This window comes from Passer domesticus, chromosome 2 (assembly GCF_036417665.1).
Source record: "Passer domesticus isolate bPasDom1 chromosome 2, bPasDom1.hap1, whole genome shotgun sequence".
In the NCBI taxonomy this organism is placed as follows: Eukaryota; Metazoa; Chordata; class Aves; order Passeriformes; family Passeridae; genus Passer; species Passer domesticus.
In genome coordinates, this window is record NC_087475.1 from 62,013,610 (window position 1) to 62,040,039 (window position 26,430).

General features: G+C 44.9%; 2 long non-coding RNA genes across 2 annotated transcripts in view; both read right to left on the minus strand.

The window, feature by feature from the left end:
• Positions 1-25,964, minus strand: part of LOC135293993 (uncharacterized) — a 59,745-nt gene extending 33,781 nt beyond the window's left edge. The window contains exons 1-2 of the long non-coding RNA XR_010356101.1: positions 25,285-25,964; positions 18,397-18,487 (exon numbers count right to left, since the gene is read on the minus strand). This is a non-coding gene — a long non-coding RNA (uncharacterized LOC135293993). The remainder of the gene's footprint in view (positions 1-18,396; positions 18,488-25,284) is intronic.
• LOC135293995 (uncharacterized) lies at positions 23,326-24,054 on the minus strand. The gene is made up of 2 exons (XR_010356104.1): positions 23,922-24,054; positions 23,326-23,506 (listed from the first exon to the last, which is right to left on the minus strand). It is a non-coding gene; the product is annotated as an uncharacterized LOC135293995 (long non-coding RNA).
• Positions 25,965-26,430: the final 466 nt, after the last annotated feature.

Sequence of the window (26,430 nt, forward strand, 5' to 3'; positions counted from 1 at the left end):
TAAATAAATAAATGTACACAGCCAAGCCCAAGATGACTTAGGTGGCAGCCCCACTCTGAATTGGAGAGGTGTCCCACCAAGCCCTGGAAGCTGCAGTCAGGCTTTCCCAGCTTGCAGTGGCTGAACTTGCACAGTCAGTGCAAATCACACAGCCCCTGACCTCACGCAGGGCTGTCCCCAGGCTGTTTCCAGACACAGCCCTCATTTCACCTCTCCTTCAATCCCAGCACTTTGCCTTTGCTTGTTTCCCAAGTGCTTACCATGTTCCTGCTGCCTGTTTCCTCAGCTGCTGCCTCACACATGCTTCCTCCACTGTTCTCTGGGTACACCCTCTCCCTCGAGCATTTCTGTCCTGTGTTGCTGCTGCTCTTTCCCACCAAGCACGATTTCACCCCTGAGTTTCAGACAGCACTCCAGACATTCACCAGACTCCAATTCTTTGGGGTCGTGTCCTGCAGAAAGCATCCACTGCCTCCAGGGACCTCAAGTCCCTTCCTCAGTCATGGGGAAGATGAGAATTAATCATAGAGCTGCAGCACTGGCTTTTGGCTCCAGCCACAAACCAGTCTATGGTCGGAGAAAGAGACTGGAGCAGCCCAAGGGTGTTACAGATATCTTCATGGAGTAATGGCTCTCCAGTACCTCGATGCATGGAGTTACCTTCTCTAAGCCTGCTAAATTTCTGATCTGCACTGTTCCACCATCCTGTGTCTTTTGGATGTGAGGTAGAAATAATTTTCCTTAACTCTAAATGTTTCTAAAATGAAATAATTTTTAGGCTGGAAGTATCTGCTTATTAGTGTAAAGCAACAGACAGGGACTATAGGGTTTCTTGTGTAGGTGTGCAGGCTTCATGGCAGGAGGCATGCAATCCTAAAATGGCAGCCGGTTTATGGAGTGACAGGGCAAGTGTGCTGGTCCACAGGGTGTAGAATACTGCAGGCATGTGACAGCCCAGTCCCCTGGACCTGGGATGCAACAGGTCCTTTCCACAGCAACAACAAACCAAACTAAGAATTTTCCATCCCAATCTTTATTTCTCGTGTCTGCCATCAAGCCTAGAATAACTCAAATACTCTAATAATCAATCTCCTGTCCACATTAGAATAAGTTTATGGGCCCAGCATTATTTACCCCTTCTGGTATGGGCAAAAAATGAAGGGCAGGATTTTTGCCTCTAGCCCGAATAGACTAGAGTCAGACTTTTCATCCTTGCTGAAGAGTCGATTACTGTAACTATACACCACGAGGGGGTTATTGAAGTTACAGAGAATGAACTCAAGGCTCAACGTCTGAGGAGCATTGCTCATAGAACTACAAAGAGCTCTGCATGGCCTATTAATAGATTTGGTCATGGCCCAGTGCAGCTGTACACCCACTGAGCAGGACAGTGTGTTCTAATGGTGTTTAGTTGGCTGATTACAACAACAACTCTTATTTTTTTACCCCCACGTTACTACTTCATTTCCCTCCTGCTGTTTCATGCTGCTGATTGATCCAGAGCTGTGGGTAGAGGAAAGAAATGTAGTTATATTACAGCACAATTAGTCTATATTGCCAAGTTAAAGGTGTGTAATTGAGCAGGGCTGCAATCGGAGGGCAGCTGCTTCATCTCTGTTGTTTTGCTCCCATGAGGAGCAAAGCAGTGTATGTGGGTGGGTTGTAGAGTAGGAAGGAGCAGGTTAAAGCACTGTTTGTGTGACATACCAATGACAGCCAGTCAATTCTTGCACCTGCGTGCCAGCCTCAGGCTGTCAGAAGCCCCAGAGCCTGAAAAAAACCCCAAAATGTAACAATTTCTGCTCTAGTAGGGTATGCGTGTGTGCACAACAACACCTCAGCAGAGAAAAAGTTCCTCTCTGATCATGGATGAAACTGGTTACTAGTTCCAGTATGGTTACAAGGGTGGTTACTAGTCCAAAATACAGCACATGGAAGATCCTCATTATCCTGATTTGTCAGAAATTTATATGTTGTCCTCTGTTGCCTCCAAACCAGCTTTCCAGGCTTGGAAGGTCTCTCTACGCCTGCAAAGGCCAGCCTTGCCCAGCCCATGCAGAGTTGAAAAGCCCAGTGTCACCATGGCAGGGCTGTGGAGCTCAGGCTGAGGTGGCTTGGTTGTTGGTGATAAAAACAGAAAGTAAATCCAGTCTTGTGAGCAGTGTGGGGCACACAATTCACTGACAAGGTAGGCCAATGGTTTGTGCTTTTTTGGGTCTACTCCTTGCACGGGCAGAGCCAAGAAATCAGAATCACAGAATAGCCTGAGTTGGAAGGGGACCAAGAGGATCATTGAGTCCAGCTCTTAAGGGAGTAGTCCATACAGGGTTCTAATATCCTGAGCTGGGAATATCTCCCAGTTCAGAGGAGCACCCAGGGTCACAGAGAGTGATGCTCTGTGAGCTGTGTCTGGCTCATGTTTGGTGACACAGGCCCTGTAACTTTCCTTGGTGCGTCAGAGCCCTTCTGCAAGAACCTCTGACTCAGCTGTGAATCCTACTGTCAAAATCCCTGTACAGGATGTTACCCTTAGGAAAACAAGGTTTAGTTGGTCCCTAAATACATTTGAATCCACACACCTGTAGTCTTCTGACAGCAGCACTCATGGTGCAAAAAGCTGCAGAGCTGCAAGATCCAGCGGTTACCTTCTTAACCACTTCTTACCTGTGTTGAATAGCATCACAGCTATTTTGAAGGTGACATTTTGAAGAACAGCTCCAAGCTGCCTTTTCAGAGCTGAAGGAGTAGCTAGAACAAGAGAGTCACGGAAGCCAGAGCAGCAGCAGCAATGGATGGTGCGGCTGTGGTCCTGCAATAGCAGAAGCACCGAGTCTCACAGCGAGCATCTGGCTCTGGCACACCACCATTAACAAAGAGACAAGGCACAGAGTAGAGCTCCGTGGCAAATTCCTGGCAGGGGAGCCAGGATGTGGCAACTCCATGAGCTAGCCCTGCTGTGATAACTCCACAGATGCGTGCCCCTCCCCTAAGATAAACGTACGTTTGCCAGTGCACATGGGATAAGCTGCCTCAAATTTTCCATGGAGTAATATTTCGGATACCAGGCAGTCATGCTGGGAGCTGTTGCCGTTCTAGAAGGTCACACCCAAGTTTGCCACAAGGTCACTTTTTCACATTGCCAAGCCTACACAGGGAAGAGTAGCCAACCCAAATCGACAGAAGAATGCAAACAGAGCGTCTCAGCCCGGCGTCCTCGTAGTCACCTCAGCATAACCCCATGGATGAAGAGTGGATGAGAAAGGAAAAGAGAAAGGCAGAAGGAGAGAAAGTTCTGTGAAGCAGAAAGGGGAAGGCATTTGGCCTTTTCCCAGTTGTTACATGGGGCTTTCTTTTTAAGATAATTATTTTTAAAATACAGTTCTGCAGCATGAGATAAATGTCCTGTTGTTCCTGTGGGATATTTAAAAGTGACTCATTAAATATTTCAATAGCAATGTATTGTTCCAGAGATGGAAGTCTTGACAGTGAAAGAGAGACTTCACTAAAAATAAGGAGCAGGCGACAATGTGTCTGAAAATTCTGTTCTACAGCCCAGTAGGCATCTTGAAATTTAGCTGTATATTTGCTTTTCAAAGTTTGGCTTTATTTAGTGGTATAAGTTGGCGGTGGCCTCTTGATTTCCACTGAAGTAGACTGGTTGATACTGGAAGAAGGAATTAATTTCATTATGTGTGTTAAAAAGAAAAAAAAAAAAACCAACAAAAAAAAAACTCCTGTAGATTTTGATGTGGAAAATGTCTTCTCCCTGATGTTAAGAAATATTGTAACGCTGCCCCTCCCTATAAGTCCTGTACCAAGACCACACTTTGTATTTCAGGTATAGCATGACGTCTGGAAAGATGAAGTTCAGAGACTTCAAGAAGTGATGAATTTGTCATACCCCCTCAGGACTTATTTCAATGCTTAATTAATTGCTGTTAAGATGTGCGCCTTATTGCTAGCTGAAACATAGTTATCTTCAGCCTCCAGCCATGGGATCTCGTTATGTGTTGCCTGGTAGATTAAAGAGTCTCTACAATAAAAACCTACGCAAAAAATTCACTTGTTACAGAATAAAATTTGGGTGAGTATATCAAATTGCAGGTTTATAGGTCACAGGAAGGTTTTCGGATAATTTTCTGCTGATTGCTTGTAACAAATGCTGACACCACATTTGGAAAAGAATGATAGTTCTTCTCAGTAATTAGGGAAGCCTGAAGGGCCTGAATATGAGTATGGTTTCAGATGGACTGTAAGCCTTAAATTTGGAGAATAGGTTCCAGCACTATATTTTTCTTGAATGGTTCATCTGGGTTTCTTATCTTCTTTGCCAGGTGAGTCACTTCCAGTGAAAAGTACAATTGTTACAGAGAGCTCGAGAAGAATAAACAAAAGACATGGGATTGCTCTCCTCTCCCTAAAGTGGGCTAAAATCACAGCCTTTTCCTGGTCAGGGTTCGGACACATTTGGAACATATTCACTCCTCACACTCTGCATTCTTCTTGCAAATAATACATAATTATGGAGACATAGCCCCAAGTGGAAAAGGCTGTTTACACAAGCACACACAGCATACAGAAAATAATACTTTTGACATGCCTGCTTTAGAGATATTTAACAAGTTAATTTATTTTTATTTCACTTGAGGTCTGTCCTAGCATGCTAGTAGCTGGGCTCTAAATTGCTGCCTTATGGGGATTTCCAAGAGCATTGTGATTTTTATTATTTTTTTCTGAATCTCCTCCAGTTTACAGATGTCTCTTTTGTTCTGAGGCACCCCTTTGTCAAACCACCATGTAAGGAAAACCAGTAACGAGGTAGTTGCTGTGCAGCATAACAGTTTTCAATTCCTGATGAAGGGAAAAGAAAAGCCAAGGAATAGGATGTGTGATGCTGAGCACTGTAAGCCTCCAAGAGCCAGAAAACATCACAGAATAATTGAATGGTTTGAGTTGGAAGGGGCCTTAAAGATCATCTGTCTCCAACCCTGCTGCCATGGGCAGGGACACCTTCCACGAGACCACAGTGTCAGAGCCCCATCCAGCCTGGCCTTGAACACTTCCCAGGATGGAGCATGCACAGCTTCTCTGTGCAGCCTGTTCCAGTGTCTCACCATGCTCACAGTAAAGAATTGCTTCCTAATATCTAATGTAAACCTGCCCTCTTTTCACTTTAAGGCCATTCCCCCTTCAGTCCCATCAGTAAAAACCATGGCAAAAAGTCCCTCTCCTGTAGTCCCCTTTAGGTACTGGAAGGTGCCATAAGGTGTCCCTGAGGCCTTCTCTTCTTTCAGGCTGGACAACCCTGATCATCTCAGCTTGTCTTCACGGGAGAGGTTCTCCAGCCCTCTGATCATATTCATGGCCCTCTTCTGGACTCACACCACCAGATCCACAACCAGTTAGGTGCCCCAGAGCTGGATGCAGCACTCCAGGTGGCATTTCACAAGAACAGAGCAGAGGGGCAAAATCCCATCCCTCACACTGTTTGGGATGCAGCCCAGGATGGTTGCCCTTCTGGGCTGCAAGTGTACATTGCCAGGTCATGCCCAGATTTTCAGCAACCAACATCCCCAAGACTTTCTCCTTGAGGTTGCTCTCAAAGAAGAGGTACCTCACAGCCTACCTGTCTGCTTCAAATGGGGCACAAAATAAGCTCTGCTCCCCATGTGGAGGAAACTGTGTTCTGATCCCCCATCAGCTCAGAAGCATCTCCACAGTCTTCAGTGCAATCCTAAGCACCACAGTCTGAATTTGGGGCTGATGTCTTTCTGACATGCTCAATGACCTCTGTGCAAAAAGGCAAGGCTCACAGAGCTGCCAAGAGAGCAGGCAAGCCAGGAAGTGATGATGCCATAGCAGGGGAGTCCCTGCCCTGGGAAAAGAGGAGTGCCAGGCCGACTCATGTATGTTGCATCATTCGGTAAAACAAATAAGTAGTGTTTACAGTAAGGAGGGGAGCTGGTTGGACTCAAGCAGTGGCATGCTGCCTCAGGTTTTGTGGATACACCGCAGGGCATTTTTGAACCTGAGCCTCTTCTTACCCTTAAAACGGGGACATGGTACTTTTCTTGTTTGTAGTAAAACAAGGCTCAAGTGGGAATATTTCAAGTAGCTGCATGAAGTCCAGGAACAATCCCAGTGGCAAGAAGTCAAACAAAAGAGTTAGGAGACCTGCATGGATGACAAAGGAACTGCAGTCAAAACCCAGACATAAGCAGGAGATACATGAGGTGGAAGCAGGGACCACCCACCTGGGATAAATATCAGGATGTTGTTAGAGTATGCAGAAATGCAAGTAGGAAGCCCAAGGTTCAATTGTAATTGAATCTTACTAAGCATGTCCAGGATAATATTTCTTCAAATACCTCAATAACAAGAGGAATTCTAAGGAAAATGTGTTCTCTGCTGAAAAGAACAGGGACCCTTGAAACACAGGTTGCAGAGAAGGCTGAGATACCACATGTATTTTTTTGCTTCAGTCTTCCCTGCCGAGGCAAGCCCTCAGGAACCTCTGACCAAGTGGACCAGAGAGAAAGTCTGGTCCCTTCCATCCTCATCTGTTCCGTGATTCTGCTGAACTTCTGCAATTTGCTCAGGCAGGATGAGCCATTCTGCCCCAAAAGATCATTCCAGGTGACCACTATAAGATGTGCTCCATAACTGGCAAATGGCCAGGTGACATTTCTGGTCGTCACGTCCTCAGATACCCTATAGGAGATGTACTCTTGAACAAAAAATGTAATTGTATGTTAAAAACATCGGTTGGGTCTCTTTTGGCCTAGCAAAATTATCTCTTTGGCTGCATACTGACTTTCTATCGTAAGACACAAGAGCAAGGAAAAGAGAAGGTAATTCTTTGAGGGTCAGTGTGAGAAGAAGCCGATGCATGGACTAACCTGCAATGACTCTCTTTGAGAAGACACTGAAATTTACATAGGATGTACTTGTTAAGCTGCTCTCACTACTATGGACACCATCTGTAACAGTTAAGGTCCATATCACACACAACCCTCTGAAGACATCACAGTTGTCTTTTCTCAATATTTTTTTCTCTCAGAATTCATGTGTTAGTATATGTCAGGTTTCCAGGACTGTACTCCTCAACACAGAAGAAAGAGGACATGGTAGCATACAATTAAAATGAGTGCCATTGAAAAAGAGACTTGTGAAACCTGCACTGGCTTATGATGAAACCTTGACCTCCCTCTAATGGGGTCACTGAATACATAGAGTTGTTCAGGTTCATCCTCATCTGTCTTTAAACCCAGTTCATGAGCTCTGAACCTCCTGAGTTTGTGAAGCCAAGGCTGCAAATCCCAAGAGAATGGCCACTGCTAGTTTCCAAGCCAGCAGAGACTGATCATTGCAGCTTTTTGTGGCACAGGTTAAACATGCATTCATCGGGGGCTTTGAGATCACCCACTGATAATAGTAAGAAATCACCTACGTGGTCATGTGAGGTGACAGAAACCCTGCAACCCCTCTCTCTTTCTCTCTTCCTCTTCCCATACAATGTATATGTCTTTATTTGAAACTGAAAATATAGCAGGTACATGAGAAGGAGAATTCATCTTTTCTGAACATCACCACAAGCATGGACACCTGCCAGCCTCTTACATGAAAAAAAAAATCTCGGCCAGGATGGGAAACTATCCTCAAGCATGCTATTCTTAATGAAGACACCAGGAGTGGTATTCCATGCCTGTGTGGAAAAAAACATATTATCTGAGTCCTTTGCAGCCAGCCAGATTTGGGAAGAAGAATGTATCACCACAGCAGAGGCTCTGCAATAGTTACATGCCTGTTCTGTTGCATGGTCCATAATGTGCACACCTAACCAGGCAGTGTTAGCATTTGGGAAGTGGACAACCAAGGGAGATGGTTTAACCCTTTCAGTCTCTCCCACATGCACAGATGTCTATTAGCTCTGCCTCTGTTTAAAAAAAGAAGGCTCAATAAATGCAGAAATAGACAAATTGCTGCTTTAAAAAAAAACCATGGAGAGCACCAGCAAGGGGCACGTAAAACATCTGAAGAATTACTCCCTCAGGAGAAGAAAACTTGTGATGACGCACTACTCAAGACTACAGTCCAGGCTGTTTTTTAAGGCTTTTGAATTCCTTTCTCCTTTTTTGACCTTTTATGAACAGATCAGGGCCTTCTTTGCAAGTGTCATGGGAGGATGTGTGTGTCCTCCTTGGCTATCTGCTTGCAGCTTTTAACAGCAGGCTTCTCACACTTGTGCTAAGTGGGATTTAATGATATGTCAACAAGTGTGCCCCATTAAAGAAGAAGATAACCTATTAAGTGGTGTTCTTTCAGAAGAAATAACCTGCAATTTGGAAGCAATATGCTGTTTTAAAAACAGCGTAGTTTGTTTACAAGTCATGTCAGATAAATAAGGTTCTTGTCTCCTAGATGACCAGAACATCCACAACAATCCTTACCTGGCTTATCTAATTTCTTTACTATTGTGTCTGTGTAATTAGACAGAGAAACAATCATGCCAGGGGAAATCATCCTGACTCATCAAAGATCACATATCCCTTTATTTCTTTCACCCTGAGAGTCTATAGGTTTTTGAAAGACACAGCAGTGCTTGAGTCACTGATATTCATTTTCAGTGCTCAGGTCAGTTCACGATCTCCATCAGAAATTCCTGATGGATGGGATTGCCTGGTCTGTGTTTGGTTTCCAGGGAAAAGGGGCAAGATGGGATTATGACATGTAAGAGAGCTAGCTCATTTTTCCCAGCAGTGAACAGGGGGCCACCAGTATATTTTCAGATGAACAGTGCACTCTTGTTTATTCCCTTCTTGTACAGAGTTGATCAACCTATACCAGTCCTGAAAAGGTATATACCAGCTGAAAGAGGTGTAACCTGAAGGGAATGCTCTTGGCATCCCGTAGGTATGTGATACCCCAAGATTAATAGCAAGCTTAAGATGACTGGAGCTCAAGCTCCATCCTGCTGAAGTACTAAGGAAAGCTTACTCATGACTCAATATAGAAAGTGGAAGCATAAGCTCTCCCTTGACAGTCACACAGTCAGATTCACTGTCAGCAGAATGAAAACTTATTGTTTAGGGCAACATATTACACCAAAAGAAGGGGACAAATCAGCTGAAGGCAGATGCTGAACCACCCGACCTCTTTTTACCTCCTTATTCATCGGGCGTGTGCTCACGTAGGCACAGGGCGGTGCGGGTGGGGACACGGCAGGGAAAGCTGACACGCTGTTTATGGGACAGTGTTCCAAGGTCCATAAAGTAAATGCTGCTCTGCTCCCCGTGACGTTTCAGCTGACCCAGACATCACTGCTTCCACCACGTCCCCCGGGAGCTGCCCTTGCAGCCTGCTAGCATTACAAAGGTTATTCAGTTTATGTTTTGCTTTGTTCAATTTAATCTAATTGCTTTTAGCCAGAAAGTCCTTTAACCACACTAAACAATTCCTCTTCCTCACTGGAGTTTACACCCATCAAATACTTGTAGATAGTTATCGTGCTTCCTTTAGTCATTGTTTAGCCAAGAAATACAAGTCTAATCCAACTTCTGCTGGTGTAATGCTGAACTAGGGAGGAATAAAGCCTGCCTAATGGAGAACATAAGGTGGGCTACTTCAGCATAAAGCTTTTTAAGAACTTCCCTCTGGCAGATAATTCACAGTTGGCCTCAAAAGAGGCATTGCTAGCCAGGCGGAGAGCAAGTCAAGAGGAGCTAAAAGATGATCTGATTTACGGCTTTGTCAGTCAGGTTTTGGTTGTGGGGATACAGGACAGATTCAAGTGTTCCTCAAAGCTGAGTCCTCTCCAGCCCAGACCAGTGTTGGGAGTGGGTAAACCATCTGCAAACCATGGTGATATATGCTGGTCCATGCTGATCCATTGCCTGGAAGAACGCAAGCTGGACTGTGTCTGCAATTGAATGGACAGAGTATGAATAAATGTGAGACAGTGTCCAGGCTCACCCCAACCATTTTCAGTTTACCAGTACATACACAGCCTCTGCCTGGTTTAAGCCCTGAGCAGAGGGCTCACAGAAGATCTGAGGTGAACACAACATTCAGTCCCTGCTCTTGGGCACACTTGCCCCTGCAGACTCTGGGGACTGGAGTTCAGAGCACTGGTCTGGAGGACACAGTCTGCCCTCTGTCACTGAATTCATGTACCCATAGGACATCATACCATTTTAGTTTCTTGCCTATGTTCTCACCTCATCTTCTGTCTCTCTTTTTTTTTTTTTTTTGGCATTAATTTCCAGCCCCTTCATTGCTCCTAATGCCTTTAAAATTATCACTTTATCGATATTCAGGATTAATTTTTGCAATACTATTAACAGCACAAAACTTCAGAAACAGGAGACACACCAACTGGTTCCAGGACTGTCTGGAGCAATGTAGAAGAATCTATTTCACCAGGTGAACAACCCTTTGCCATGTTCATCAATGCTCTGACATTTCATGCCAGGAAAATTAAGTTTAACTGGAATTGTCATATTTCAACTTCCTCACCTACTGAGGTACATGGTCATTGGCACACTCAAAGCAAACACCTGCTCCCTTCCTACACAGTATACCTTTCTTCCTTTGCCAGGCTACAAGGGGGACCAGCTTGGTCCTCCCTTGCACAATGCACTTTCTGGATGGGTGCAGCAGCCAGCCCGGCACCACTCCTGGGCCATCTGTTCTGCTGGCAGCAACCAAGACCTACAGCACTACTGCCATTTCCAGCAGCAACAGATTTCTCCTCTGGTCCTCTGGACAGCACCATGAAAAGCAATGGTTCCAGCAGCAAACTAGTGTGAATATGCCAAATAGCTTTCTTGTAGTCTTTCTCAGCCACAGCTAAGCATGCCTTATGGATATAATGTCATATTTCAAGATGCACAGAGTGCTGGTTTAGTGCTGGAGGGTTTAGCCAGACTTGGTCTCTCATCCTAGTGCCTCCTAGGAGCAAAGCCTGGAGTGAACTATGCTCATAGTTGTACCTGAGGGTTATTTGAAAGGAAACCAACTTGCTTTCCAAAGACAGCCCCAGATGAACTGTTAGTAGTGCAAAGTGAATGACTAGAGGGACCCTGACCAAGGGTAGTACTGAAGATACAGCTTTCCCCAAACCAGTACATGTTTCCTTTGAGAAGCACCTGAAAACAAGAAAGAATTCACATTCTGAGATCTGTGGCATGCTACTGTGCTTCACATCCCCTTTTCAGATAGCACTTCAACATTCATGCTAAGTATGGTGAGCTTCTCCAAGTACAGAGAAGTTCACTGTGCCCAGGGTAGCTGTTCATGTAGGTTCCAGCTTTTATTTCTCCTGGACAGGTCAGTCTTCCATGTCTATACCTTGTGGTGAGTCTTGAGAGCTGCTGCCTGGACTCTTGCACCAAGAGACCCTAAGGCCAACCAAGCTCATCAAGGATGGATCCCCTGATCACACAGAAGTCCTCTCTCATATGCCTCTTGTACAGCCAGGGAGGAAGATACTTGGGGAGGGATGAAGTGAAATGACCAATTCTCCTCTGTATCCCACTCCTCTCCAGCTACTGGCTTAGGCCACTGGTATCAGTTAGGCTTGGAAAGGCACAGGCATGGCTCTAGATTTGTCCTGAGTGGTTTTTGTGTCTCTCTCAGTGAGCCTGGCCTCTTCTATCCATCACATTTCTCCCTTGGCTTCCTAGGGCAGCTCAGCCCCAAAAAGCCATCACTTGTGTTTGGCTTGATTTAGCCCCTATAAATTGAAGTTGTTTATTACACATGACTTCATATTTGTCTCAAATATTTGTCTGGATACTCTTTTCCCTTTGTGCTCCTTAATAGTTTCCCCAAACGTTTTCCTGACTTGTATTTTTTTTGGGCATGGCTCTGTTAGAATAGGAAGAAAAAGGAATAGTTTGTTCTGACTACAGATGTACTGGCTTATCCAGAACTAATTTTGGTAGGAGTCTGCCAACACAAGGTGTCTGAGCCAGCACTTTTCATGGTGTCTGCTGATTTTTCTCCAGAGACTCATTTTTCTAGGCAGTGTGCTGGAAGTGCTTCCCCTACCCAGAGGGCACACACAGGTTTGCAGTATAAAGGGGAGAAAGAAGGTGCCTACACTGCACCAATCCTCTTCCTGCAGAGCCAAGGAAGAGTCACTTTTTTCCTTGCTTTTATTCAGAAAAATGTTCTTGGAAACTTTGGAGGCATTTGTCTTGGTCATAACCACATTGTACACACTGGAGAGCTCCTAATAATGTAAATCCATTAGGCTTAAACGATAAAAGCAGAAAATAACATCATAAGACAGATGAAAAAGAGACTGGCTATTATGGGTTAGATCTATATTTAGCACCTTGGACTCAAAAGCACTTTAGAATCATGGAAATTAAAAACAGACCAGAGTATCCACTCCATGCAAATGCAGGAGGTATGGGAGAAGGCAGAACAAACTGTTCTTGCTTTCACCAGAATCCCTCTAATGCAAAGGTAACCAGGGGTGGGGGCAAAGGGAATGGTAAGCAGTAAGTCCAAACTGAAGAGAGATCTCGGGAGGCAAAGAGAGATCAAAGATGATCCACTCAGTTGTGAGTGCAGGGAGGGGCACCTAGGACACAGCAGTCCCCCTCACTGCTCTGTCTCCTAGGCATATGGTGAGAAAACAATATGTTATTAATAACTCACAATAACCAGTCTGTTATCATCTATTCATATCAAACAATGCTGAGGAAGGAACTGTACAAATTAAAAGCACAATATTCTTTAATTACAATAATAATAATAATAATAATAATAATAATAATAATAATAATAATAATGTGAGGACACTCTGCCTCCCTTACATAATATAACAGCCAAGGTAATACAAGGAACTCAGTCTGGTCAGTTCCTCCATGTCACAACCTCCAGATGCCTGTACTTAAAAAGCAATATGTCAGAAACCTGTCTCCTTTAGCAGCATGGTAACCTCTGCAGCACCCCAGCCATGCACTCAGGACAGACCCAGGGGCTCTGCCCAGCCCGCCTCTGAAGCAGCAGGAGCAGGCTCTGTGGTGTAGGTGGTGCTTTGTGTTTCTTGCCCACAAAAGAGAAGCTGTCCCTCTGTTCAGCAGCTGGTGAACTGGAGAAATTGGATTCTGCCAGTGACTGGGAGGTTTGCCCACTACATGAGTCCTGCATGCATCTCCAGAAGGTTTCCCACTCCACAGCTGGAGGCTCTTGCACTGGTGCTGTTCCCACCTTGCCACAGGTGTCTTAGCTCTCCACTGACCAGAACCAATGCAGCAACCTCTTTGTAGAGGAATGATGTCCAGGATAATCAGAGCAGACAAAAATATCTTAAATAAACATTTTAAAAGAGTTTGAAATCACCAAAGAGTTATGAATGATTAAATGAGACTTGGACAAAATGCAGAAAAGAGTCCAAGGCTGAGATAAAGCCCTGAGCTATCTCTTAGTATCTCTAAGCAGGATAAATTCCTCTAATTAATTAGTAGCCTTCTATTTCTCTGACTTTAAGGATGCTCCCTTTGCCTAAGACAAGAAAAGCCTCTCCTTGTAGAAGTTTATCCCAATAACTACCATCACAATGCAATGAAGTTATGCCTACATAAAGGAAAACATCTGAACTTCTGCAAGAAATCTTACTAGCCAGAAGTTCTTAAAGCCTGCACAAATGGAGAAAGAAAGGGAAAATTATATTGTGGGTGGCAATGCTGGGTATCCACATTCCCATGCTTAAACTCAAGGGTGATCATTCAGTTTAGCTGTGCATTGTACTTTGCAAAGTTCTTCCACTGTTTCCCACTGGTTAATTAGAAAATTTTAAGTCTCAAGCAATTTGGGCTGCTCTATACTTAAGTGCAAAAATGACAAGGAAGTAAACATGCTTCTGGGATGACCCATTACTATTTAAAACAGGGGTGGGGATGGAAAGTGAAGTTTATATACCCTTGAGATACAGACAAACACTGAGGGCAATAACAGTGGCATCTGCTGATGGTTTGGGGTCATGGGATGTAAACTGCTTGTCTGTACAGAGAAAATTCCTAGGGGCAAGGCTGCATGTACAGCTCAGAGTGGATTTCTTGGCAGAGAGCATGTGAAAAGGGTGTTTGTGGTCACGTTTGGCTTGCCCTGTATTAATACATATGTATATACATAAAATTACAGTTTGTTGAAGAAAAAAAAAACCCTAAGCAAGTCACCCAGCTGATGCACCTGTGACACTGTGCCTGACAGGACAACAGAGCCTGCACTGATCACCCTTCTCTGGCTTGCACTCTCTTCATCACACAGGTGCATCTACTTAAAAGGTGGGTGTTTACATGGTTCCCCTGATTTTCTTATTTAAAATACTATTTCTTCCAACACCTCCTTCATTCTTTCCCAAGCACTCACCACATCTTGCTTACCACTGCCTGACTTCCCCCAGTAGCCATGGCCTAATGGAGATTCTTGTGAGATCACTTCTGCTGAAGCAGAGAATAAAGTTGAAAGGTTTGGGGTGACCTCTCCCAGTGTGGTGTCTGACAGCAGACAGCACATGGGACAGAGACCACAGCAACAGGATGAGATGAAGATTTTCTTACTCTCACCTTTTCACCCCTCACCCTCCAGGGCTTTTTTCCTGTCAGCTCTATTAGCACCAGGACCAGACTGGAGAATTGGTCCGGATTAAAAAACAGGATGAGGGGGAAGGGTTTTGGCAGATGTTCCTTAAGCCAGATCAGTTCCTCAGTTCAATTCAGTGTTGTGCAAAGTGTGCCAGGGAGCTGGGGGACTGCAGTGCCACTCATGGGGACAGGGGCAAGGACAGATTTTATGTGTCAGGAACACCTTGGGTCAGCATGGGAACTGGAGACTTTATCTCATGAAGTGGCATTATGTATTTAGGCACCAAGAAGCAGAGGTGACAGTGATTGCTTAGACGTGCCTTTGGCTCCCATAAATTGGATTTAAACAATGTGGTTTGAAACGGGTAATTTAAAGCCACCTTGAAGAGAAACTAAAAGTACTGGAAGAGATTTGGGAAATACCAGCTGCATTGCAGGTATGCTGAGGTAGCAGGCTGCAGTTGCTTTTCTCCATCCTTGTTCCTTTAGGAGGAAAAGTCTTCCAACAGTACTTCTAGGAAAATAAACTGTAGAAGGGTCTGTGTTGGTTTTGGATGGGATAGTAAATTTTTCTTCTAGTATCTGCTATGGGGCTACAGTTTTGATTTGTGACCAAATCAATGTTGATAAAACAAGGATGTTTTTGTTACAGGTGAGCAGAACTGACACTGAGTCAAGGCCTTTTCTGCCTCCCACCCCACCACACAAACAAGAGGGCTGGGGGTGCACAGGAAGCTGTGAGAGGGCACAGCAGGGACAGCTGACCCCAGCTGACCAAAGGAATATCCTAGACCATATGGCATCATGCTCAGCCTCCATAGCTGGGGGAAGGAGACAGGGAGGGACATTCTGACTAATGGTGTTTGTGTTCCCAGGTTACCATTACACATGGTGGAACCCTGCTTTCCAGGGGATGGCTGAACACCTGCCTGACCATGGGAAGTGTGAATGGATTCCTTGTTCCTCTTTGCTTGTGGCTTTTGCTTTGCCTGTTAAAATGTCTTTATCTCAACATACAACCTCTCTCACTTTGACTCTTCTGATTCTCTTCCCTATCTCAGTGAAGAGAGAGTGGATGACTGGCTGTGTGGGGCGTAGTTTTCAACTAGAGTTAAACCACAATGAGATCCTAGCAAGAACCAAGTGAGAAAAGGTAAAAATAAGGAAGTTTTGCTTTGAGCTATCAACTATCTTTGGTAGCACTGTTTCAGTTTGTTTTTTTTTTTCACCTGGAGCGTAGTTTAAGATGTGTCCTCAGCTGGCCTGCTTGTGTACCAATTATAAGGCCCAATTACTGTCATCAAATGCTATGGCTCCAAAGCAAATTAATTTTATCCATTCATCATATTGAAGAACATCTCAAGCCATGAGGTTTCTGGTTTCCATTATGCAGACCATATTTTTTTCATATTGTGCAACCGAGAAGGCAAAATTCAAAATCTGTAGGCAAGAAAATGTCATATTTTCATGGAAAAGGAAGGAGAATGATGTATGTATTTTATACAGTTCATTAACACCAGAGATCCAAAGAAACTGTTGAGCATGAAAATATCCAATGTCTGTAAATAAACAACAGTAGTTATTTAGAAACTCTTCCATCATAGTCCTCGCGTCCCACTACTGCCCAAGGCACCATTCATGCCCAGGACTTTGTGTGGGGGAGACCCCAGCTGGGTCAGATTTTCTGGAAGCCTGATGAACAGCTTTCTGCACAAAGCTGAATCACAGCTTTCTGTATTAAACCTGAAAGCAAAGGATAAAATCTCATCCAGTTTTGAGGCAGCTGTTTGATAAGAGAATGAGTTCTGCCCTGATGCAAACAGAGCTCAGCAGCTCCACTGAAGGCACTGGCCAACAGCGCTGTCCCTCATTAAGTCTTGCTAATTATATTAGCTGCCTCTCAGCTGCTGCGTGGGCAGTAGCCAGGAAAGGGATAGTGACAGAAGCGGTTCCTGAGGACTCTCTAAATGCACTGACACATGTAATCCTGCCTTGCCAAGGGAAGCAGACCAAGCGGCCTTTGGGGTCCTTTTCTCACATTTTGTAGCCATGGCCAGACTCCCTGAGCCACCTAATGGAGATTGCAGCAGAAGTTGCTGCCAATTCCAGATGGCAAAAGCCACCTTGCTGAGCTGTCACCAGCTGACAGCAGGAGCCTGCCTGTGCTGAGCCAGAGACACACTGCCCAGGGAGCACTTGGTACACGCATCCCGAGGGGTACCCCGAGCATCCTGCTCCTTAGTGCCATTGTAAGCCACAGCTGTCTTTGCATCTGACCTGCTGGGGGTTTGCTGGCAAGGCTGGGCCTGGGCAGGAATGCAGAGTGATGATGGTGAGGTTATTCTGAAGCTGGCCTGCTGACACAGGATGCACCACACATCAACAGAGGCCAGGTGAGCACTGCTTCCTCTGGGCCAGCAGGAACCCCAAGCCTGCAGGGATCCTGCGTGTGCCAGCTTGGTCACCCTGGCAGGCAATCAGCCAGAGCCATGGTGTGATTCCTTCTACCAGCGCCTGGCATCAGGCTGCAGTGTCCCTGCCTCTCCCCATGCCTGCAGCAAATGAAGCAGCTGATGGCAGAAGAGAGAAAAAAAGCCCCACACCAAAAGCATCCTGATAACCGCAGAGCTGAGACCCTCTCCCAGGACATGGTACCAAGTTCCTGCCATGACTGAGCCAGAGAAGGTCTTCCACATTCCAGGAAGGACTCCCTGACAGGGAGGTGGGACATGAGTTGACCAGGGTGAGAAGAACTATGATCTGGGCTCAGGCTTAGCAACAGAGACTGCTGCTGGAGCAGCAATGCATGTCCAAACCTTTTCTCTGTCTGCTTGGCAGAGCCAGCAAAATGTCCCCAAGAGAGCATGGCTGCTGGAGTCTCAGCTCAACATTGTGGCAGGGAGAAATTTATTGGTGTACAAAGGGGGACAAACTACTACACTAATTGAAAATGACTTAAGGGGAATATAGGTCAGCAGAGCATAATCTGTCCTGCAGTTTGGCCAGGACACTGTGTAGGTACTTTGGCCACAAATGCTGCCAGGAGTGGTTCATGGATTGTGCATGGTTAAAATAGAGGATTGTGTTGGATCCTGAATACCCAGGAGCAGTGCTAGGAGCCAGAGTTAACAGTCAGAGCCAGATGCTCGCCCACCTCCCACTTCTTCTCCCCAGAAAACAGGATGCCTTTCTTGTCTGCTGTTCCCAGCACCAGCTGATGAGGCGTCTCCTTCTCCCCCGGCTGGTACAAAATAGGCATCCATCTTCCAGGAAAGGCACAAATCTTCTTTGACAAGCAGTGATATTAACAGGGATTAGGGAATGCAAGAGCCACTGCCAGAACTGAACAAAGGATGCAGTGCAGGCTGCCTGGCCCTGGAAGCTTTTTAATCAAGATTAAAGGTTACACTGAGGACTGGGCTGTATTTTCAACCCACCATGAAACCACCCGTTCATTCACCCACTCAGAGCAAGGATTTCTGAGAAACTATCAGCCTGTGATAGGGGGGCTCACACCAGCATCCATCCTAAGCACAGGAATGGGGTGCAGTGATGGAAAGGGAGCATTGTGGCTGGCAAGGCACCTAGTGAAGGCATCACCCCCACTGGCTTGTATTTCTTCCCAAGATTAGACAGCATCATGGCACAAGATATTCTCCTATCAGAGCTCCCCCGGTGTGTGGATGACAGGCAAGCCTTGCCTTCAAACCCCACGGAACCCTCTTTGTCAGGCAAAGGTTTTCCTTTCTCTCACAAGCAATGGGTTTGGTAATTTGCAAAGAACATCCATCCCTACCTCCTCATCTCCACTCATGTCCTCTCTCAGCAAGTCCCCACTGCGTACCCAAGGCAAGGTCCGGACCTGCACAGGCAGTAAACAAAAGCACCTGCAAATAATAAAATCCCATGTCAGTGAAATTTGTGGTTTCCAGTGTTTTACCAAGATTATTTTCTAGATGCATTCAACACTTTTTTTTTTTGTTTATACTTGATCTCTTTTACTTTTAAAAGGCCCTCAGGAACATTTGCCATTTGTTTGTGAGATGAGAAGTGATAGATTGAACTCTAGCAACAGCTGCTGTCTGAGTACCAGGATCACACTTGGGGCTTGGACAAACATTTCTGACACTTGATACTGAAGTTTCAATGTCTTGAAGTCATGTGTGTGTTAACATAGCCACAAGACCACATTCAAAGATTCGGAAAAAGCAAACTCTTTAGCTTTTGCACAGAGTGGAATAATCACTCTGACTGACACCTAGTGCAGATAAACTCTTTTAAATGGCCAGTTTTCACAGCCATTTCAGCTATGGCAAAATGGGTCTTGACACAGGGCATAGAATTTTCATGGTGAGCTGAGGGAACATTCAGGCTGAGCTTTCTTCACCACAGCTGGGCTGCTGCTGGCACCACAGCCAAACTGGCTGCAGTGTGAAGTCTGTGTACACCAAGGGGTGTGTGTGTGTGTGTGCACACATTATTGCATGTGTGGCAGCAATCCTCTGTGTGTTTTAGAGTGCCACCCTATCCATATGATATGCTGGACGATGAAAACATTTACACATGAAGTTGCATGCTGACTCTTGTCTGGATTTGAAGCTGGTCACACCCAGCCTTTGGTTTCATGGGGTTGTAAATGAAGGTTTTCTTCCTCATCCTTAGAAGCGCCTCCACAGTCAAACAGGAAAGAGGAGAGGGAAAGAAAACAGACCAAACCAGGGATGATTCAAGGCACCCACCAAACACAGCTGTCTCTGGTTACTAGGTGTCTGTTATCCTGTATCAGTCATATGTGAACAGCCATTATGTACATGTGTAAATAATCACAATTGCTGAGCCCCTTATGGGTTTTAGCAAGAAAAATTGCCTTTGTGAAATTGCCACAGGATGTGCCTTATTCTCTGGTCTGTATTCATTATTCTCTTGTATAAAAATTTCATTTACGTAGTCAGAAACAATGCCGTGAGATCTAGGCCAGAAACCGCACACCCTAACTAACCAGGAAGAAAAGCCAAAGCAAATATTCCTGGGCTCTGCAATACACAGTACACACTGGATAATTACCCACCCAAAATATTCAGAGGATAACAAATACAGTATTAAAAAGAGATCATGTCAGGACTGGTCTGTGAGCCATTCAGCAGCCAAATGCTGCAGTAACAAATTACGATTCTGAATCAGTTGCTGGGGGGTTCTGCTCAGTGCCATGGGGCTGTGGGTCCTCCCCCACCGCTGGAGCCTGCAGCAGGGTTGGGGTGCCAGAGCAGAACGCCCTTCCCGCCAGCTCTGAATAGCCACCCTGCCCATTTCAGCACAGCCTGCAATGCACAGAGCTCTCAAAAGCCAGTGCTGAGGACAGCAGCTGCCCTGAGAACCCCAGGCTGTCACCCTGCAAAGCAGTGCCTGGGCTTGTGCCAGCCACGTAGCGCTGGACCCGCTCCCATATGTGTGTGGACTGACTTCCTTCAATGCAGTACATTTGGTCCCTCCTCAGGATGCTGAAATAAATAAGGTCACTTGCACAAACACACCCTGTTTATCTTCCTCGCTGCCACCAGCTCTCACCCTCTTCAAATACGATTGCTATGTCCCCACTCATGTACCCTGTCCCAACACCCCTACTCTGGTCTCCCTCCTGGCTAAACAATGCTGGTTTTGCACTGCAGTCAAAATGAATCCCAAGAAGTGGCCCTGCAGCTGGTAAGAAATGAAATGTTATGATGACTTAAAGGCTTAGGAGAGGACAAGGGTCAAGTGGATTACCCTCCTCATATAGCTCACAGGTTTTCTATTAGGAAAATCCCCCTCCAGTTGTCAAGAAGGCGAGTTAGAGAGATCACAAACACAGTTTCTTCTCAAGACAGCACCTCCCACCTCCTCCCTCTGTCCCTATCTCCCACTGACCTCCACCAGTTAAAACCTCTGGGTGGCTTACTACAGAGCAGGTTGAAATTTCTAACTCCAGTGCTCCTCCATGAACTCTGGGTGTCAGTTGTGGTCTGAATGAATAAATAATCACATAAGCAGCACAACTAGCTCTGGATTACTTTTGAGAAGAGAGGTGCAAAGGCATTTCCCCAAGATATACACTAAGGTGAATGAAAAAGATAGGATCTAGACATTGTTTTCCAGGCTTCAGTGTTTTGAACTAACTTATTAGCTTACTAACAGATTACTTGTTCATAAAAAACAAAAACGAACAAACAAAAAAAAACAAAACAAAACAAATCCCCTCCCCAAAAAAAATCCCCACAAACAACAAAAAAAAAAAACCAAACACCAAACCCAAAAACAAACAAAACCCAGCAAACACACACAAACAAAAAACCCCTGAACCCCAATCATAGATCTTGTTACTCCAAGGCATCTCAGCATTGATATCTCAGCATTCCAATACAAAATTTTCACTGCCTGTCCATCCATTTTCAAATCATATTTCCTCCAGCTTTGTGGCAAAATTTTCCCGAATTCTGCCATGAAATCCTGGACAGCTGTGCCAAAGCCACTGCCATTGAATGGAAGTTGCCAGTGGATAGATGTGAGCTGATTTGGTCTCTGAAGCGCTGCCCAACATAGAGAAGCTTATCCAATAGAACACTGTGATGATTTGTATTTAACCCTCCAGAATAGCCCATCAGGCATTCTGAAGCAAAGGGAAAGGAGAAAAAAAACCGGACATGACAGCAAAAGATAATTTTGCTCATGATGCAGGCAGGAATCTAATATTGTACATCAATCAGGGGTTACTAACTGGCCAGATCTGCACACAGAGTGTTTACACAGATATAATTGAAAAAATCTTCCAACTCAGCTTACTCCTATTACAGACCTGGCATGTGCAGCTTTTGTTTACCTACAAACTTTCTGGAGAGAAATATGTTGGGAAGAGGCTTTGTTTGCTGTGGTTTGCTTTTACAGTGCTCTGCTGGTATCTGTTTTGCTAGCATACAGAGGAAAACTTCCTTGCAATCTGGCATGGTCCCATTTCTCAGTTTTCCTCTTCCAGCAAAAATTTTGAACTCAGCCAGTTCCCAATTTTTCCAGCTTCCCTTGTTACTGCTCAGAGCTGCAGCTTGGCCCTAGTCTCTGAGAGAAACTCATGCCTTGAAACAGGAGTGTGGACTAGGATTCATCTATCTCCACCAAGGATGATCTCTGGAGGAAAAAAGCAGGGTTAAGCTATAAGACTTCATCAAGAACCACCTTAGTGAGACAGTTTCACTGCAGGTGAAATACTGAAATGGGTGGAATTGCACACATTCAAAACTGGAATAATGCAGCTGGGTACTCATCTCCCAGTAACCCAGCTGAGGGCTGTCCATGCACACACACCTTTGAATATCCACACAGGGAATGACAGACCACAGCGCTGCAACTTGCAGTAATAGGAGAAAACAACAGATCAAAGGTGGCCTCTTAATCTGTTTTGATCTGTGCTCCCCCATCTCAGTTCACGAGGCAGTACTTCGTGTGCATGGCTGGAGGGGACCATCCAGCATTTGTGCTTTTATTGTCTAGGAGACTCAGTCTCCAGCCTGAGTGTAGTCCAACACACATTTTACCATCTGCTCTGTTTCCTATATGCCTATGAGATCATTTTTCTACACGTGAAACTATAACATGAGGATTCACATATGCTTACACAGCTTATATCTATTATTATTTGTTAAACACTGAGAAGTTCCTTGGCACAATACAGGGCCCAGCATGAAGATATATCAAGCCCTGAAGCCATGCTTCATGTGAAGTACACCCAAAATGGCTATTCTGGCTGAAAGAGCAGTGTTAGGAATTTCAAACCACTTCCCTTCCTTGGAGTTCTGAGCAGATTCATGACATTTCTGGCAATGCAGCTTAAAGAGCCATTCACAGAAATTTGTGCTGCAGTCATCACAAAAGCTTTCTTTTTTTCTGCTCATGCAAAACCTGCTTTTCAATGCAAAATATACATTTCAGCAAGATAGTCCATAAATATTTTGGAATGCAATTTTAGATCAAAATTACAATAATAAAATGTCACTGTTCCTTTTTTAGTTGATAGTTATAATAATGTTGGTTGTTTGTGAAGAAGATCACATCTTAGCAAAACTTGTAACACACATTTTCCCATTTCTAATTTATTGTGTTATTCTCCTCAGCCCACATCTCTCATATTCCTTGCAGGAGCATTAAATGAGAGCTGAAACAACATGGATGAAATGCAGCTCCCCGTTCTCTTTCCTTTTTCTTGCTTTTTTGCTTTCCATCCTCTCTCATTCTGGTTCTTCATCTCTCCTGAAGACAAGGGCAGAGGGTGGCTGGATGCTGTCCCAGATTCACAGGGTGCCATGTGGCCATCCATGTCCCCTCTCACAGTCCCACTCCATGTGCAAAGGAGGATCTGTCTCACCTCCCCTGACATGTCTAAAATACAGATGTCTGTATCTAGGCTATGTGCCTGAAGCTCTCTCAGTACCAAGAGGAAGAAACGGGCATGGATAAAGTGCAATTCACCTCATCCTAGGTAGGGTAGTGCCCAAAATAGGTCAGATGAATCATGGCTTCAAAGTGCCATGCTCTGCTGACCACAAAGAGAGCCCAGATGACTAAATGTTTAGTGTTAGCTGAGACAAAGCCTGTCCTCAAGCATCTTTCCTTTATGTCATTATTCTGTCTATTCCTGTGTTGCTCCCAGCACATTAACCCTCCTGAGCTGTCCAACTGGCTTTCCTGCTCGTGAGTGGCAATGCCGAAAGAAATGGCAATTTTCCTCCAGCTGCTGCTCTGAAGCAATTTCTCAGCCTGGGCTTTCTTCTCAGATATCTCACTGGTGTAGCATTTCATGGAGTGCCTTGCAAAAATCATTTGCAAAAGCTCCTAGCTTATATTTCAGATCTCTTTTCAGAACTCATCTCTACCAGATTTACCTGTAGAACAACCAAAAACAAATGTTTGGGTGACCTTAGCCAGGGCAACAAGCTCAGAGACCATATGCCTATCCAATTTGAACCCATAAAAGCCTTTTTCAACCTGTCTCTACCAGGATGCACACGCTGGAGATTGCCTACTTCTAGCAGCTAAGTAGGTGGTCTGTTGGGAATCATTAACATTCTTCCTCTTCTGTATTAACCCCTCCAAAAAAAAACTTTTAAGAGCAAAAGTATTGCTATTATCCTATCACCAATATTGTAGGGCTGGCAGAGCCATGGACTCAAGCCCCTCAAGTCTACAGGGTGGGTTTATAAAAGGGTTTACAATAGCTTTCTGACACTGTGTGAATGGCAGCATAAGTTACAATGCAGAAATAGATTAACAAGATAAAGTTCTTTAAATAGCCCTTACAGGCACCAGAGTTCCTCTACAGATTTAAAGGAGTCTTTTCTTCTTACTCCTCCACCTTCCACATTTTAAGCAGGTAGCTGTGAATGGAGTACACATTGTGAAATGCCATTGCCTCTTCATCAGGTTACAGCACGAGAGAGAAAAAAAAATCCAAATGAAAATCACTTCTCTTTCCAGTTTCACTCTACCTCAGAGTTCCCCCTAATAGCTGAAAGGGATTAAGATCTTAAACAACTTGCTGACAAAACCACAGTACAATAGGACCAGTTGGTAACATTGGGAGGAGATGTTCAGCTTTGCTTTTCTTCATGCTCATAGAGGGTCTGACTAAAATCAACTATTCTTCTGGCCCATAAATAAATGCAAAGCCCGATCCAGTCACAGAACTCCCAGCACAGGGTTGAGGCTTCTAAGAGCATGATTTCTGGAAGCAGCTCTTCCCATGTGGGCACAGCATGTGCCAGCAAATATCTGCTTTGGCAAGAACAGAGCTTGTTAATCTGAAGTGCCAAATGCCCACACATCTCATGAAAATCCATGAGATCCCAAAATCCAAGAAAATGGGAGATGGGAAAGATCTTTGCCATTGGGAGTAAGCCCATTAACAGCATGTTCCTGAAAAGGCTGAGAGCTCACAGAGAAGCTGCTTTCTGCAAAATGCCAAAAAATAAATGCCCAGTACTATGAGCATCATCCTATCACCGCACCTACATATCCCAGCTGGCATTGGGATATGGCTGTAGCAGCTGGCAGAGATCCCAGATCAGAGTGAGCATGCAGGCACAAACAGGGTGCTGAAATATAATAGGAAACTAATAGGAAAGGAGGCAGGACAGCAAAAGCACAGAGATCTGCACTGCTGCCCTTGTATTCTAACATTGTGCAGACTCAAACAGAAGCAAGCCAACTCAATTTTGTGTACAACAGAGGAAGCAAGTAATTCTAGGAGAGGGATTAAACTTCTGCCTATCAGTCTTCAAGAGTGAAAAATACCTGTACAAGGCACCCAGAATATCCCTTAACATCAGCAGTTTTTGCTTAGCACAACCTGGTGTAAAGTAATAAAGAAAAATCACTGAGTTGTTGCCAGTTGCACTTCTGCTACAATTTGGAAAGCCAAGACAGCTCCATGGCAGGATCAAAAGAACAAGCCAAGGACCAGCATCCATTGCTCCTATTTGTAGCTGAAATTGGTGGTCTCCTTTCTACATGGGTGGTAGGAACCATCTGGTCCCACTTAGACATTTATAGGAAACATGTACAGGTCAGAGCAAGTAATTTCCAGGATTTTTTTCTAATTGAGAAGACAAAAGAGGTACTTCCATAGAGAAAGCCACTACCTCCTAAAGTAAGCTCAGCTTACCTTGCTTTCCATGGATAGTAAGGAGAACCTCAGATTCATTGGCTTGTCAATGAGTGGCACAATGAATCCTACACATAGTACCTAAGCCTTCCACACCTTTGCAACACCACTGCTGAACATTTTAACTGCAATTGTGTTTCAGAAACTACAACCCAGACAGACGAGACTCCCAGCATCAGCATCTTCCACATATTACCAGCCACACACGACTATGCTTAGGTGTGTTTCATGACAAAATCCTTATTTCTGCCTCAGCTTTGGAGGTCTGACTCTTCTGCATGGCTATCCTAGTACATGCACTGTCCTAGATAAATAGACCAAACCCTGGCATTGAAGAGGAATGGTGTCCATAGGAGTGTTGCCCTCAGCCTGTACCTTCCTATCCTTTCCTCTCCATTCTGACAGTCCAGTGACTCCTATAGAGACAGCAATTGTAAGGATCACTTTTCAGCTTCCACCTGGCAGGGTTGGTGTGTGCCTTCAAGCCTCACCCAGAGCTCAAGATACGCCTTCAAAATGCATTGCAAACACAAATCACCTGAGACTTCAAGCTGCTCTGGCTCGTGCCTCACTAAGCTGCAGGGTGATAACAGACAATGATAACAACAGTGAGATCCACACCTGAAGCCGGTTGGTTCTTGTGAGATGTACTTTTGCCACTGGCCTTATGCTGCCTGCAAAGAAACACTAGGCCAGAACAAACAGAAGAGCAAGAAAGCATCATTACCAGGCAGGCACCGAGCAGAGAGTGCTTTTTCCCTGTGGTAATTTACTCTATAGTTTTCAGATTTGCTAGTCTGTTTCGGGTCATGTTGTTTCAATGTCTTTTCTCCAAGAATAAATACAGCATGAAAAGTCTCCTAATGGACCCCTGTAGACAGAGTCTAACTCCAGGTCATAGAAGCAGCTGGCAAACATACTCACAAGCTATAATATCCACATGACAAACCTCAATATTCACTCACGCCCCATTAGCTCCACCATCAGCATGAGCCCTGTGCTTCCTACAGCATGGGTGAGGGACCCTGGGGAGCCAGGTGGAGATGTCCCAGCCATGTGCCTGGGTACACCCAGCAGTGGGGCCCAGGGCTGGGCAGCAACATACAAATTATGGTACTTCCCAACTCTCTACAGAGGCTAAATCCA